Here is a 15,657-nt window from a genome sequence, read left to right as displayed (position 1 = left end):
AATGTAGGTCCTGGAAAGAAGTCCAATTCAACAAACAAAACATGATACTCAGATCACAGGCAATTAGTTCACTACCACCCTCAACATCAAGGATTTATCAGGCAGTAATGAAGTAGGTGGGCCAAAGACAGCAATAAGCAACTCCAAATAGGAAGAGGCAACAATTGAGGTAGATCATTGGAATAAGGGATATCTGCTACATAACTATGTAAAAGATTGTGTCTAGTTACATGACACCAGTCACTAGCTTAGAATATACTATCAAGAGCTAGTCTCTGATGTTGAGAATACAGAATGGTAGAAGAGACATAGATTCTGGAGCCACATGAATATGACTAAACCTCCAAATCTGTCAGTTATTCACTGGATGACTTTAGACACGTTACATAATCTCTCTGAGCTTCAAGTTCCATATCTCTAAAATAAAAGTAATACAATTAATAATTCGGAAATATACTGAGAATTAAGGCAGCTAGGCTGTGTCTGGAATTTATTGAGAACACTCTCCTATTATTACTGTTTAATAAAGATGTGAACAGAAAGTAGCAGCTCCAGCTTTGAACTTTAGTTTTGAAGGTTTTTAGTGTCCATGTGTAGGAAATTGGCAATGGCAAAGCAGAGTTCAGTCATAGAAGAACTATGATCCTAAACTCTAATAAGACAGGGAACTGTACTTTGGCACATGAAACAAATGTAGATAGGAATTCAACAACAATAACAAGGACTCAAGATGGCCACTTTGTTCTAAAAGCAAGTTAGAAACTCACTAACCAAAAATAGAGCACAAGGCAAGGATGGGATTATGAGAAAGAGTAACTCAGTACTGTGTCTTGTGGCACAAATTAGAGCTCCTAAAATTCTTGCTGATATAATAGATTATAGTTTGTTCTAGAAACAAGGCTGAGCTTATTGATGTGTGTGTATGTGTGTTTTTGTGTATGAGTGGCTATAGATAAGTGGGTTGGAGATATTCAGAAACTGGGAACTAGAGAACAACAAATGTAAATGTATAAGTCTTATATGGTAGGTCAGTGCTATCAAATAGAACTTCCAGCAATTATGAAAATTTTCTATATCTGCAATATTCAACATGGTAGCCACTAGCCACATGTGGCTACTGAACACTTGAAATGTAATTAGCACAACTGAGGACTTATTTTAAATTATATTTTATTTGAGCTATTTGGAGTTTACTGAGCCGATGTATACATTAATATTTTCAGGAAATTTAAGACATTGTCAGCCATAATTTTTTGAAATATTCTTTCTGCTTTCTTCTTTTCCTTTTCTACTTCTGGAAATCCTACTATGTGTATCTTAGTATGTTTGTGTTGTTCTGCAGGTCTCTGAGGTGCTATTTATTTTTTCTCATTATTTTTTCTAATTTTTATATTGCATAACCTGCACTTATTTTCAAGTTCACTGATTCTTTTGTTTGCTCGAAGATGCTGTTGACTATTTCTAGTCAAATTTGTAATTCAGTTATTATACTTTTCAATGCTGGAATTTCTACCTGGTTCTTCCTTTAAAAATAATTTCTTTCTCTTTGTTAGTATTTTCTATGCAGAGAGACATTGTTTTTATACTTTTAGTTTTTTAGACATTAATTCCTCTAATTAACATATTTTGACCATATTTAAAATAACTGATTTAAAGTCTCTGTCTAGTAAGTCCAATGTCTGGGTTCCCTAGGGGACAGTTTTTATTGACGATTTTATTTACTGTGTATGAGCAATACTTTTTTTTCTGAGTGCTTTATATATTTTTAGTTAAAATTGAAAATTTTAAGTAATATAATGTGGTAACTCTGGAAATCATGTTCCCTCCACCCCCCACCAGGGTCTGTTGTTGTTTGTTTGCTTAGTGGTATTTCTGAACTGATTCTGTGAAGTGTGTAGTTTGGGTCATGTGTGGCTGCTAAAGCCTCTGCTTGACTAAGTTAGTGATAAGCTAATAACTCATTAATTTAAATTCAGATAAATTTAAAGTCTAAACAATCACATGTGACTATTAAACAATGCAGCTCTAGGTTTTTATAATTATTTGGACAATATTTACAGATATGAAAAACTAACAAATAATTTTTCTATATAAAATAGTTGTCAACTTAGTGTTATCTCACATGATGAAAAAAAAAGCGTTCACAGTAAACTAATGAAAGACAGATATTTTCCAAAGTGATAGAATTTGATTTTGGCCTATAGGGATTTTTAGGATTTACAGTGAAGAAGAAGAATAAAGATTTTAAGTGGTCAGGCAAATGATGTGAAGAAAGAAAGCTACGGTGGAAGGCATGTTGCAGAGACCATGATCAGATTAATTTTCCTTGAATAAAGAGTTCACAAAGGTGATTGATCAGTGACAACCATGGAAATTTATGTTGAGGACAGAACATGGAAAGTCTTGAATATCAGGCTGAGATATTTTAAACTTGGCAAAGTGGGAAGCCATTAGAATTGCACACACGCACACACACACACCCACACGGTTTAGAGTTTTTCTTTTTTGGTTAGAGAAGTAAATACACATATATTGATTTGCTATTGGCTTTCAAGCAACAGAAACTGCTTTCTTTCATTTATTTATAACATTTATATATTTAAAGTATAAAACCAATACATGTGTATACTAGTACATTTGGAAAACAGAAAAGTATGAAAAAAAATTCAAAATTGTGCATAATCTCAAATCAATGCAGGTTTTCCAATAAGAGATTAATGTGATTAAAACAGTGTTTCAATAGATTAATCTGGTGATAGTGTACAGGATAGATTTAAGGAAGTAGGTGTTACCTAGTCTTTTCCAAAGCAGAGATGTTGGTGAAACATGGAACATCTTGGAGCATGTCTTTAACAAAGCTAGATGAATAGTTATCCCGTGAGACTCAGTAGAAACACTATAAAAGTGGAAAAATGTTCTTAGAAATAGGCTGCTCCAAACATAACTTTTATGGTAAGAACATCTCTTCTCTACTGTGTGTTCAAAGAACAGAAACAAAATCCTGTATTCATCAATATATCTAAATTAAAAATAGGTATACTTTCTGACAATTCCAATTTTAAGAGTTTATCTTAGAGATATACTTACACTAATACTCAAATTGTATGTACACAGATACTCATTGAACATTGCTTAATAGCAGGAAAATTGGAAACACTGTTAATATTTATCAAAAAGGAGTGATTAAATAAATACAATAGTGTACTATACAAATGTTAAAAATAAATACTATAAAAATATTGCAAACAATGTACTGACATGGAACGATACAGAACAGTACGATTAACATGACCTGATCCACTCATTCAACGTACACTTAATGAGCCTGGCACTGTGCTAGGCACTAAAACTTCAATAGTGATAAAGACAGAAACAATCACTGTACCCATGAAGCTTACATTATGAAGGTGGCATTGCGAAATTCATGTGATAATAAAGCACTCTAACAATTTAATTACAAGCCCTTTCCTTTCCTAGTGATTCATAAAATAATGATGTTAGTAACAATGTCATTTTAGGTTTTATGAGATATGTTAGATGAATTAATTACAAATTGTAATGAATAATAAAGAACAAAAAAAGAGAAGGAACCACAATGGTGAATAGTAGAAACAGGAAGGGGTGCTTTAGAAAAGGAAAGTCTCTCAGCAGAGATCACAAGGAAACTGAATCCTAAAGAATTGGTAATGGCTGGCCATAAGAATAATTGAAGAATATTATAATGTTATTTTTTCTAAAACATGGGCATATATTGTTTGTATAATTAAAAATATAGCCAACCAATAAGTTATTAAAATAACCCCGAACATATTTACTTTTGTATTCAGTCTTATTTATCCTAATTTGTATTAATAATGCCACTTTATCCAATGTCATGGATAAATATAAAGGTCTATCCAAATGTCAGACTGCTTGTAGGTTCAGAATTTATTGCTCCAAGAGTTTCAGGGAAACTTTAAAAATCTGCTGCTTGTGGGATTTTTATATCAGGTTTAGGATACCTGTCAGTGTAATCCATCAATACCATTTGCTGTTTGATGAAGCTGAGCAGCTTCTTATTCTTTCAATGCCTGACATGTAGTTGGGGTGGGGAAGCACCTTCAGGGGTATACTTAAAGCTTTTATTCTAAATGCTTCTTTTTTTATATATATATTGTTTATTATTACAAAGTTAATGATTCTTGTTGTAAAATAAGATATAAATTAGATCAAAGTCTGCCACGTGGAAAGTTTCTCTCAAATCTTCACCTTCACCCTGAGATTGTTCACTGTGAGAGTTTGGTGGATGTGTTTCCAGACCATCTTCTATGCGTAAAAAAATACATCCACAATACCATGGGGTAGTGTGGAAATTCAGGGCTTGGAAATGGGAGTCAGATCTCCTGTCTGGCCCTGAACGGACTCTGCTACTCATGGTCCCATCTTGGGCAAGATAATTTACTAATTTTTTTTTTTATTATTATACTTTAGGTTTTAGGGTACATGTGCACAATGTGCAGGTTTGTTACATATGTTACATTTGTTACATCCATGTGCCATGTTGATTTCCTGCACCCATTAACTCAACATTTAGCATTAGGTATATCTCCTAATGCTGTCCCTCCCCCCTCCCCCAACCCCACAACAGTCCCCGGAGTGTGATGTTCCCCTTCCTGTGTCCATGAGTTCTCATTGTTCAATTCCCACCTATGACTGAGAACATGCGGTGTTTGGTTTTTTGTCCTTGCGATAGTTTACTGAGAATGATGGTTTCCAGTTTCATCCATGTCCCTACAAAGGACATGAACTCATCATTTTTTATGGCTGCATAGTATTCCATGGTGTATCTGTGCCACATTTTCTTAATCCAGTCTATTGTTGTTGGACATTTGGGTTGGTTCCAACTCTTTGCTATTGTGAATAGTGCCACAATAAACATACGTGTGCATGTGTCTTTATAGAAGCATGATTTATAGTCCTTTGGGTATATACCCAGTAATGGAATGGCTGGGTCAAATGGTATTTCTAGTTCTAGATCCCTGAGGAATCGCCACACTGACTTCCACAATGGTTGAACTAGTTTACAGTCCCACCAACAGTGTAAAAGTGTTCCTATTTCTGCACATCCTCTCCAGCACCTGTTGTTTCCTGATTTTTTAATGATGGCCATTCTAACTGGTGTGAGATGGTATCTCACTGTGGTTTTGATTTACATTGCTCTGATGGCCAGTGATGATGAGCATTTCTTCATGTGTGCATAAATGTCTTCTTTTGAGAAGTGTCTGTTCATGTCCTTTGCCCACTTTTTGATGGGGTTGTTTGTTTTTTTCTTGTAAATTTGTTGGAGTTCATTGTAGATTCTGGATATTAGCCCTTTGTCAGATGAGTAGGTTGCAAAAATTTTCTCCCATTCTGTAGGTTGCCTGTTCACTCTGATGGTAGTTTCTTTTGCTGTGCAGAAGCTCTTTAGTTGAATTAGATCCCATTTGTCAATTTTGGCTTTCGTTGCCATTGCTTTTGGTGTTTTAGACATGAAGTCCTTGCCCACGCCTATGTCCTGAATGGTATTGCCTAGGTTTTCTTGTAGGATTTTAATGGTTTTAGGTCTAACATTTAAGTCTTTAATCCATCTTGAATTAATTTTTGTATAAGGTGTAAGGAAGGGATCCAGTTTCAGCTTTCTACATATGGCTAGCCAGTTTTCCCAGCACCATTTATTAAATAGGGAATCCTTTCCCCATTTCTTGTTTTTGTCAGGTTTGTCAAAGATCAGATAGTTGTAGATATGGGGCATCATTTCTGAGGGCTCTGTTCTGTTCCATTGATCTATATCTCTGTTGTGGTACCAGTACCATGCTGTTTTGGTTACTGTAGCCTTGTAGTATAGTTTGAAGTCAGGTAGCGTGATGCCTCCAGCTTTGTTCTTTTGGCTTAGGATTGACTTGGCGATACGGGCTCTTTTTTGGTTCCATATGAACTTTAAAGTAGTTTTTTCCAGTTCTGTGAAGAAAGTCATTGGTAGCTTGATGGGGATGGCATTGAATCTATAAATTACCTTGGGCATGATGGCCATTTTCACGATATTGATTCTTCCAACCCATGAGCATGGAATGTTCTTCCATTTGTTTGTATCTTCTTTTATTTCATTGAGCAGTGGTTTGTAGTTCTCCTTGAAGAGGTCCTTCACATCCCTTGTAAGTTGGATTTATAGGTATTTTATACTCTTTGAAGCAATTGTGAATGGGAGTTCACTCATGATTTGGCTCTCTGTTTGTCTGTGATTGGTGTACAAGAATGCTTGTGATTTTTGTACATTGATTTTGTATCCTGAGACTTTGCTGAAGTTGCTAATCAGCTTAAGGAGATTTTGGGCTGAGACAATGGGGTTTTCTAGATATACAATCATGTCATCTGCAAACAGGGACAATTTGACTTCCTCTTTTCCTAATTGAATACCCTTTATTTCCTTCTCCTGCCTGATTGCCCTGGCCAGAACTTCCAGCACTATGTTGAATAGGAGTGGTGAGAGAGGGCATCCCTGTCTTGTGCCAGTTTTCAAAGGGAATGCTTCCAGTTTTTGCCCATTCAGTATGATATTGGCTGTGGGTTTGTCATAGATAGCTCTTATTATTTTGAGATACGTCCCATCAATACCTAATTTATTGAGAGTTTTTAGTATGAAGGGTTGTTGAATTTTGTCAAAGGCCTTTTCTGCATCTATTGAGATAATCATGTGATTTTTGTCTTTGGTTCTGTTTATGTGCTGGATTACATTTATTGATTTGCATATGTTGAACCAGCCTTGCATCCCAGGGATGAAGCCCACTTGATCATGGTGGATAAGCTTTTTGATGTGCTGCTGGCTTCGGTTTCCCAGTATTTTATTGAGGATTTTTGCATCAATGTTCATCAAGGATATTGGTCTGAAATTCTCTTTTTTGGTTATGTCTCTGCCAGGCTTTGGTATCAGGACGATGCTGGCTTCATAAAATGTGTTAGGGAGGATTCCCTCTTTTTCTATCAATTGGAATAGTTTCAGAAGGAATGGTACGAGTTCCTCCTTGTACCTCTGGTAGAATTTGGCTGTGAATCCATCAGGTCCTGGACTCTTTTTGGTTGGTAAGCTACTGATTATTGCCACAATTTCAGAACCTGTTATTGGTCTATTCAGAGATTCAACTTCTTCCTGGTTTAGTCTTGGGAGGGTGTATTTGTCGAGGAATTTATCAATTTCTTCTAGATTTTCTAGTTTATTTGCACAGAGGTGTTTGTAGTATTCTCTGATGGTAGATTGTATTTCTGTGGGATCGGTGGTGATATCCCCTTTTTCATTTTTTATTGCATCTATTTGATTCTTCTCTCTTTTCTTCTTTATTAGTCCTGCTAGCGGTCTATCAATTTTGTTGATCTTTTCAAAAAACCAGCTCCTGGATTCATTAATTTTTTGAAGGGTTTTTTGTGTCTCTATTTCCTTCAGTTCTGCTCTGATTTTAGTTATTTCTAGCCTTCTGCTAGCTTTTGAATGTGTTTGCTCTTGCTTTTCTAGTTCTTTTAATTGTGATGTTAGGGTGTCAATTTTGGATCTTTCCTGCTTTCTCTCGTGGGCATTTAGTGCTATAAATTTCCCTCTACACACTGCTTTGAATGTGTCCCAGAGATTCTGGTATGTTGTGTCTTTGTTCTCATTGGTTTCAAAGAACATCTTTATTTCTGCCTTCATTTCATTATGTACCCAATAGTCATTCAGGAGCAGGTTGTTCAGTTTCCATGTAGTTGAGTGGTTTTGAGTGAGTTTCTTAATCCTGAGTTCTAGTTTGATTGCACTGTGGTCTGAGAGACAGTTTGTTATAATTTCTGTTCTTTTACATTTGCTGAGGAGAGCTTTACTTCCAACTATGTGGTCAGTTTTCGAATAGGTGTGGTGTGGTGCTGAAAAAAATGTATATTCTGTTGATTTGGGGTGGAGAGTTCTGTAGATGTCTATTAGGTCCACCATGTGCAGAGCTGAGTTCAATTCCTGGATATCCTTGTTAACTTTTGTCTCGTTGATCTGTCTGATGTTGACAGTGGGGTGTTAAAATCTCCCATTATTATTGTGTGGGAGTTTAAGTCCCTTTGTAGGTCACTCAGGACTTGCTTTATGTATCTGGATGCTCCTGTGTTGGGTGCATATATATTTAGGATAGTTAGTTCTTGTTGAATTGATCCCTTTACCATTACGTCATGGCCTTCTTTGTCTCTTTTGATCTTTGTTGGTTTAAAGTCTATTTTATCAGAGACTAGGATTGCAACCCCTGCATTTTTTTGTTTTCCGTTTGCTTGATAGATCTTCCTCCATCCCTTTATTTTGAGTCTATGTGTGTCTCTGCACATGAGATGGGTTTCCTGAATACAGCACCCTGATGGGTCCTGACTCCCTATCCAGTTTGCCAGTCTGTGTCTTTTAATTGGAGCATTTAGCCCATTTACATTTAAAGTTAATATTGTTATGTGTGAATCTGCTCCTGTCATTATGATGTTAGTTGGTTATTTTGCTCATTAGTTGATGCAGTTTCTTCTTAGCCTTGATGGTCTTTACAATTTGGCATGTTTTTGCAGTGGCTGGTACTGGTTGTTCCTTTCCATGTTTAGTGCTTCCTTCAGGAGCTCTTTTAGGGCAGGCCTGGTGGTGGCAAAATCACTCAGCGTTTGCTTGTCTGTAAAGTATTTTATTTCTCCTTCACTTATGAAGCTTAGTTTGGCTGGATATGAAATTCTGGGTTGAAAATTCTTTTCTTTAAGAATGTTGAATATCGGCCCCCACTCTCTTCTGGCTTGTAGAGTTTCTGCCCAGAGATCAGCTGTTAGTCTGATGGGCTTCCCTTTGTGGGTAACCCGACCTTTCTCTCTGGCTGCCCTTAACATTTTTTCCTTCATTTCAACTTTGGTGAATCTGACAATTATGTGTCTTGGAGTTGCTCTTCTCGAGGAGTATCTTTGTGGCATTCTCTGTATTTCCTGAATCTGAATGTTGGCCTGCCTTGCTAGATTGGGGAAGTTCTCCTGGATAATATCTTGCAGAGTGTTTTCCAACTTGGTTCCATTCTCCCTGTGATTTTCAGGTACACCAATCAGACGTAGGTTTGGTCTTTTCACATAGTCCCAAATTTCTTGGAGGCTTTGTTCATTTCTTTTTATTCTTTTTTCTCTAAACTTCCCTTCTCACTTCATTTCATTCATTTCATCTTCCATCAGTGATACCCTTTCTTCCAGTTGATCGCATCTGCTACTGAGGCTTCTGCAATCTTCGCGTAGTTCTGAAAACTTGGCTTTCAGCTCCATCACCTCCTTTAAGCCCTTCTCTCCATTGGTTATTCTAGTTATCCATTCTTCTAATTTTTTTTCAAAGTTTTTAACTTCTTTGCTATTGTTTTCAATTTCCTCCCATAGCTCGGAGTAGTTTGATCGTCTGAAGCCTTCTTCTCTCAACTCGTCAAAGTCATCCTCCATCCAGCTTTGTTCCGTTGCTGGTGAGGAACTGTGTTCCTCTGGAGGAGGAGAGGTGCTCTGCTTTTTAGAGTTTCCAGTTTTTCTGCTCTGTTTTTTCCCCATCTTTGTGGTTTTATCTCCTTTTTGTCTTTGATGATGGTGATGTACAGATGGGTTTTTGGTGTGGATGTCCTTTCTGTTTGTTAGTTTTCCTTCTACCAGACAGGACCCTCAGCTGCAAGTCTGTTGGAGTTTACTAGAGGTCCACCGCAGACCCTGTTTGGCTGGGTGTCAGCAGTGGTGGCTGCAGAACAGCAGCTTTTCATGAGACCACAAATTCAGCTGTCTGATAGTTCCTCTGGAAGTTTTGTCTCAGAGGAGTACCCGACCGAGTGAGGTGTCAGTCTGTCCCTACTGGGGGAGTGCCTCCCAGTTAGGCTGCTCAGGGGTGAAGGACCCACTTTAGGAGGCAGTCTGCCCATTCTCAGATCTCCAGCTGCGTGCTGGGAGAACCACTACTCTCTTGAAAGCTGTCAGTCAGACAGGGACATTTAAGTCTGTGGAGGTTCCTGCTGACTTTTTGTTTGTCTGTGCCCTGCCCCAGAGGTGGAGCCTACAGAGGCAGGCAGGCCTCCTTGAGCTGTGGTGGGCTCCACGCAGTTGGAGCTTCCTGGCTGCTTTGTTTACCTAAGCAAGCCTGGGCAATGGCGGGCGCCCCTCCCCCAGCCTCGCTGCCCCCTTGCAGCTTGATCTCAGACTGCTGTGCTAGCAATCAGCGAGACTCCGTGGGCATAGGACCCTCCGTGCCAGGTGCGGGACACAATCTCCTGGTGTGCCATTTTCCAGGCCCGTTGGAAAAGCGCAGTATTAGGGTGGGACTGACCGGATATTCCAGGTGCTGTCTGTTACCCCTTTCTTTGACTAGGAAAGGGAACTCCCTGACCCCTTGCACTTCCCGAGTGAGGCAATGCCTCGCCCTGCTTCGGCTCGCGCACAGTGTGCTTCACCGACTGTCCTGCACCCACTGTTTGGCACTCCCTAGTGAGATGAAACCGGTACCTCAAACAGAAATGCAGAAATCACCCATCTTCTGTGTCGCTCAGGCTGGGAGCTGTGGACCGGAGCTGTTCCTATTCGGCCATCTTGGCTCCACTCTCCCTAAATGCTTCTTAACTCCCAGAGGAGGCTTAGTAAATCTGGAAAATAAGATTCAGTGATTTTTTTCTTTTGTTTTGTTTTTATTTTCCCCAAACAGTGAGGTCATAACCTGTTGGGGATTTGGAAAGAAAAAAAACACCTTAATTTTAAATTATTGTGTTTAAGCACTAAAAGGAATCCTTGAGGCTTATTTTTATGACATTCCCAGTCTGACCCAGTTTGTAACTGTTTGTATAAAGTTGTCTACAAGAAAGTAAATTAGAATAATGTGCAAGGATCCTAAATATGGCTTCAAAAGTTTTCTAGTGATTTAATTACTTGGTTTTGGAAATAGTGCCATAAACTTTGAACTGTCTTTTTGGGTCAGTATATAGCATCCTTTTGGGGAAATCAACTGTGGTGTACATTATTCCATTGTCCCTCTGAGTGACGTTGGATTGTTAACTGAGTTGGTTTTGTGCTCTTGTCCAGCTGAATCTTTGTGATGTATTGTTAAAATTCATTTTATTGCAGCAGTCCAATCCATTGCTAGAACCAGATTATTATCAACAGAGGATGTTGAAAGGGTGAGTAATAAAAACAAAAATGATTGAGTGTGATAACTTTTGAAATTAGGTACTTAGGGTAATATTTGTACATACTAAGAAAGCCATTGTGTCTTTTAGCTGTTTCTAGACATCTGGGACCTGTCTCAATTCTGCCTTTACCCTACGTTCAAAATTTTGTGTGGGCATCAAGCTTCAAAATATCTTTCCCTTATTTAGTTGCATTGAATAGTGTGTTGGTAAATGATTAACAATTAGCTGGAGGGACAGTGTGAGAAAGGGTGATTATAGCATTTGCTGGTTTCCATGATGTAAACACAGCCCACCATAGCTGATTTCCAGCTATCAACGTAACATCCCTGAATACAGAGTTGGGAACAGATGTGTACAATCAACTTCCAAAATCATTTTTGATTATATTAAAGCATAATGGGAGGTGGCCCTGAAATTGCCACTTGTATCATTCCCAAATAATCCCTATCTCAGGCTCTGCCTCAAGGAATCAAATGTAAGAGAGCCTCTCAAACACATTTGCCTTCATTGTTTAGATAACTGCTAAAAACTGTTAATATTTATTGCGCTCTTACTATGAACCAAACAATATACTAAGTGCTATTTGTATATACATTATTTTACATAATCCTCACAGCAACGTATGGTACGATTATCATCATCATTTTATGGCTGAGAGGACTAAGGCTTAAAGAGGTGAATTAGTTTCTCCAATTTCGTATAGTTTTTAGATGCTATAGCTAGAATCCAAAAGCACAGTTCTGTCTGGTTTCAAAGCTCCTGTGTTCTATGATAGTGTTCTATGAAGGTTTGTGGGCCTGCATTTTCTGAGTTAAGCCTTCAATTCTCGCCTTTCCTTAATTATTTTGCAGACACAGACCCAGCCTGGGGCCTGTAAGTTGTCTCATTAGCTATTCAACTGAGTTTTCCAAGTTTTCTCTTCAGACGCAATATGTAAGTCCTGCCCACATTCTTTGACCTGCCTGACTGTCCTGGCTGTCTCTCTCTTAGACAAGGCAAATACAATTAGACTTTTCATCACACAACGGACATCTGCTCACCAATGCCTTTTTAGCTATTTGGAAGCCAAGGGCACTTTGAAAATCAGCATTCAGTTACCAGGGATGCTCTGTATTAATGCTTACTAATGCCATGATGTCTAAATATGCACATTAGGAAGGCTAGAGTCCATCATACCCTCATTAGGTGACTATAAGTGACATTTTCTGCTTTATTGTCCACAAGAAAAACAACTGTGTAGAGAAACTGCTTTTTTGTCTAGTTCCAGAACAGCCCCTCCTTTCTCTCTCTCCTTTGCCCTTAGACCTATTTTACACTTATGAACAATTATTTTTAAAGAATTTTCTTAACTTTTAGTTCAAGAGTACCTGTGCGACTTTATTGTATCGGTAAATTTGTGTCACGGGGATTTATTGTACAGATTATTTTGTCACCCAGGTATTAAGTCTAGTACTAATTTGTTAATCTTTTCCTCCTCCCACCCTCCACCTTCATGTAGGCCCCAGTGTCTGTTGTTCCCCTCCGTGTGTCCATGTTGTTCTCATCATTTAGCTACCACTTCAGAGAAGATGCATTATTTGGTTTTCTTTTCCTGTATTAGTTTGCTAAGGATAATGGTTTCCAGCTCCATCCATGTTCTTACAAAAGATATGATCATATTCTTTTTATGGTTGCATAGCATTCCATGGTATACAATAGATCAGGATTTATCTAGTCTACCAGTGATGGGCATTTAGGTTGATTCCATGTTTTTGCTATTGTGAGTAGTGCTTCAATGAACATATGCATGCATATCTCTTTTTTTCTTTTTCTTTTCTTTTTTTTATTATACTTTAAGTTTTAGGGTACATGTGCACAACGTGCAGGTTTGTTACATATGTATACATGTGCCATGTTGTTGTGCTGCACCCATTAACTCGTCATTTAGCATTAGGTATATCTCCTAATGCTATCCCTCCCCCCTCCCCCCATCCCACAACAGGCCCTGGTGTGTGATGTTCCCCTTCCTGTGTCCATGTGTTCTCATTGTTCAATTCCCACCTATGAGTGAGAACATGCGGTGTTTGGTTTTTTGTCCTTGCGATAGTTTGCCGAGAATGATGATTGATAGAATGATTTATATTTGTTTGGGTATATACTCAGTAATTGGATTGCTGGGTCGAATGGTAGTTCTGTTTCTTAGCTCTTTGAGGAATTGCCACACCATTTTCCACAATGGTTACACTAATTTACACTCAATGTTTTGACCAAGTGCTCGGCATTTCATCAAAAATAATCTTGTCATTGATGTTTTATCAAAGGGTAGCTGGTTCGACCTTCAAGAATAAATAAATAAAAACTATTTAGTTTAAGAACATGTCAATAAGCAACAAATTCAGCCTTGTATATTTAATAGCATCTATGAAACATTTTCCCTTAAGAATCTGTTGACCTTCCTGTAAGAAGATGTGCTCTGAAACAGACAGGTTCTATTCATTCACATTGATTCAAGAAGTTTGGCTTCTAACTCATTTCACTAGCTGGTAAATTAGGTCAACAATTAATAGCAGCCACAGTAACATTTCTAAGTTTATCCACTTTATATTGTATTAAACACAGTACCTCAAATCATCTTTTAAATATCAGAACATTATTTTTGCATGCTTTTTTGGTAACATCAAGGAGAAAAAAAAATCTGTAACACAATGTTGATGTTATCCTTGCTTTACTATCAAGGATCAGACATTTCATTTACAAGTACCCCATCAACATATACACCTACTATGTACCCACAAAAATTAAAAATAAAAATAAAATGGTATCAACCATCAGGAAATAAATAGATAACAGGCCAATTCTGAACTAATGAACATTTAGCAATAAAATACATTTTAATGACTTAATCATTAAATTATTTTTTAGTTGTCAACTTTGGAAAGAATGTCATGGGAATTTAACAACTTGCAATTCTTAATTTAATAAGATATCTTGTGACAATGGATTTTCTTAAGAATCTATACTTTGATTGATTAATTTCAGAACTTTAGTGGAGAAAATTTTTTAACTCCTGGAACAAATGTACTTTCCTTTGTCTAAGGGACAAAATACATATAAATACTAACTAACTTTAACATGTAAAATTGGAACCATAACATCTTCCTATAAAATGAATTCTATCAGCACCTAAAAGTTATAAAAACAGCCTCAAATAGAAACGTGCAATCAAACTATATTTGGACTTTTGTGATTAATAAATTACAAGCTTTGATAAAAATCAGAATGTTGTCTGAAAGGTTTATCAATAATTTCAACTATAATGTCCAATGAAGAAAAGTAAGCGCTATAATTTCTTAATTAAGACAAATATCATTAACAGAACCTGTGGCAGCTATACAAATATTACTTTATTTCATTGAGTAAAATGCCTGCATTTTAGGGAACAAACATCATGAGACTTTTCAGTAGTAATATACTTTTAAAATACTTCAATGTCTCAATGTTCATAAAATATTCTAAAGCAGTACAGCTCTCCAGTCTCTCTGTCACTGAGATAGAACTTGCAGATGCACGAAAGACTGAACAGATGGTATGCTGGAGGAATTTGAATATTGACAGGCTTTAATTAGCTGAAAGGGCAATTAATTTTCATTTATTTCAAATTCTGTGTAAATAACAGTGCATTTCTATGTAATGCCATTTTTAGAGGTCCTTCAAAAACAAATTGGGAAAGTGCAACATAGACGTTCATACCTACATCAAAGGCTGAGCATTAAGTTACAACAACTTCTCTATCCAAAACTAGCCTTTCGAATATTTTCACCATTCCAACATGCTACACTGAAAGAATATACATTGTCTTCTCCATTTGTGGTTGTCTTCCAAACTCCTTTATTTCCCAACTGCACACCAAGTTGTCTTTCTCAAGAACATCTAATAATGAAAACAGAACATATTAGAGAATGCAATGCTTTCTTATAAATAATGGGAGCCAGTTGGTATGTTTTCACCACAGCTGAAATTATGAGTCATGTGTCTGGTAACATGCAAAATGTTATGACTTTGATTTTTGTAAGGCTAACTTTATGCAGTCTATAATATAGACTCCTGCAGTATATCTGAATCACCTGAGGATGTCTTATGATACAAGTTCCTGAACCCCTCCCTCAGGGATTCTATTTCTTTAAGGCTAGGATTGAGCTGGAAAATCTGCATGTTTAAAATCCACATTTTGAGAAACACTAAATAAAATGATATTCATAAAACACCTAACACTACTTCTCACCACACAACTCATATTGTGGCCGAGTCTTTAATATCAGCTTAAATGCAGCTTTCTCTATGAAGCTGCTCGTGAATCCCATTCCCCAGGCACAAAGCTGGAATCTGTAGTTTTGTGATGGTATAGAATGAGGTGCTAAAGGAAGAAAAGGTGAGAGGGTGGGAGTGAGGTGTCCGTGAATACAAAGAGGAGAGTTGCATATTGTGATGGGAAAAG

Source organism: Nomascus leucogenys, chromosome X (genome assembly GCF_006542625.1).
Source record: "Nomascus leucogenys isolate Asia chromosome X, Asia_NLE_v1, whole genome shotgun sequence".
Lineage (NCBI taxonomy): Eukaryota > Metazoa > Chordata > Mammalia > Primates > Hylobatidae > Nomascus > Nomascus leucogenys.
The sequence above is the reverse complement of the archived record's forward strand: the minus strand, read 5'-3'. Positions refer to the sequence as shown.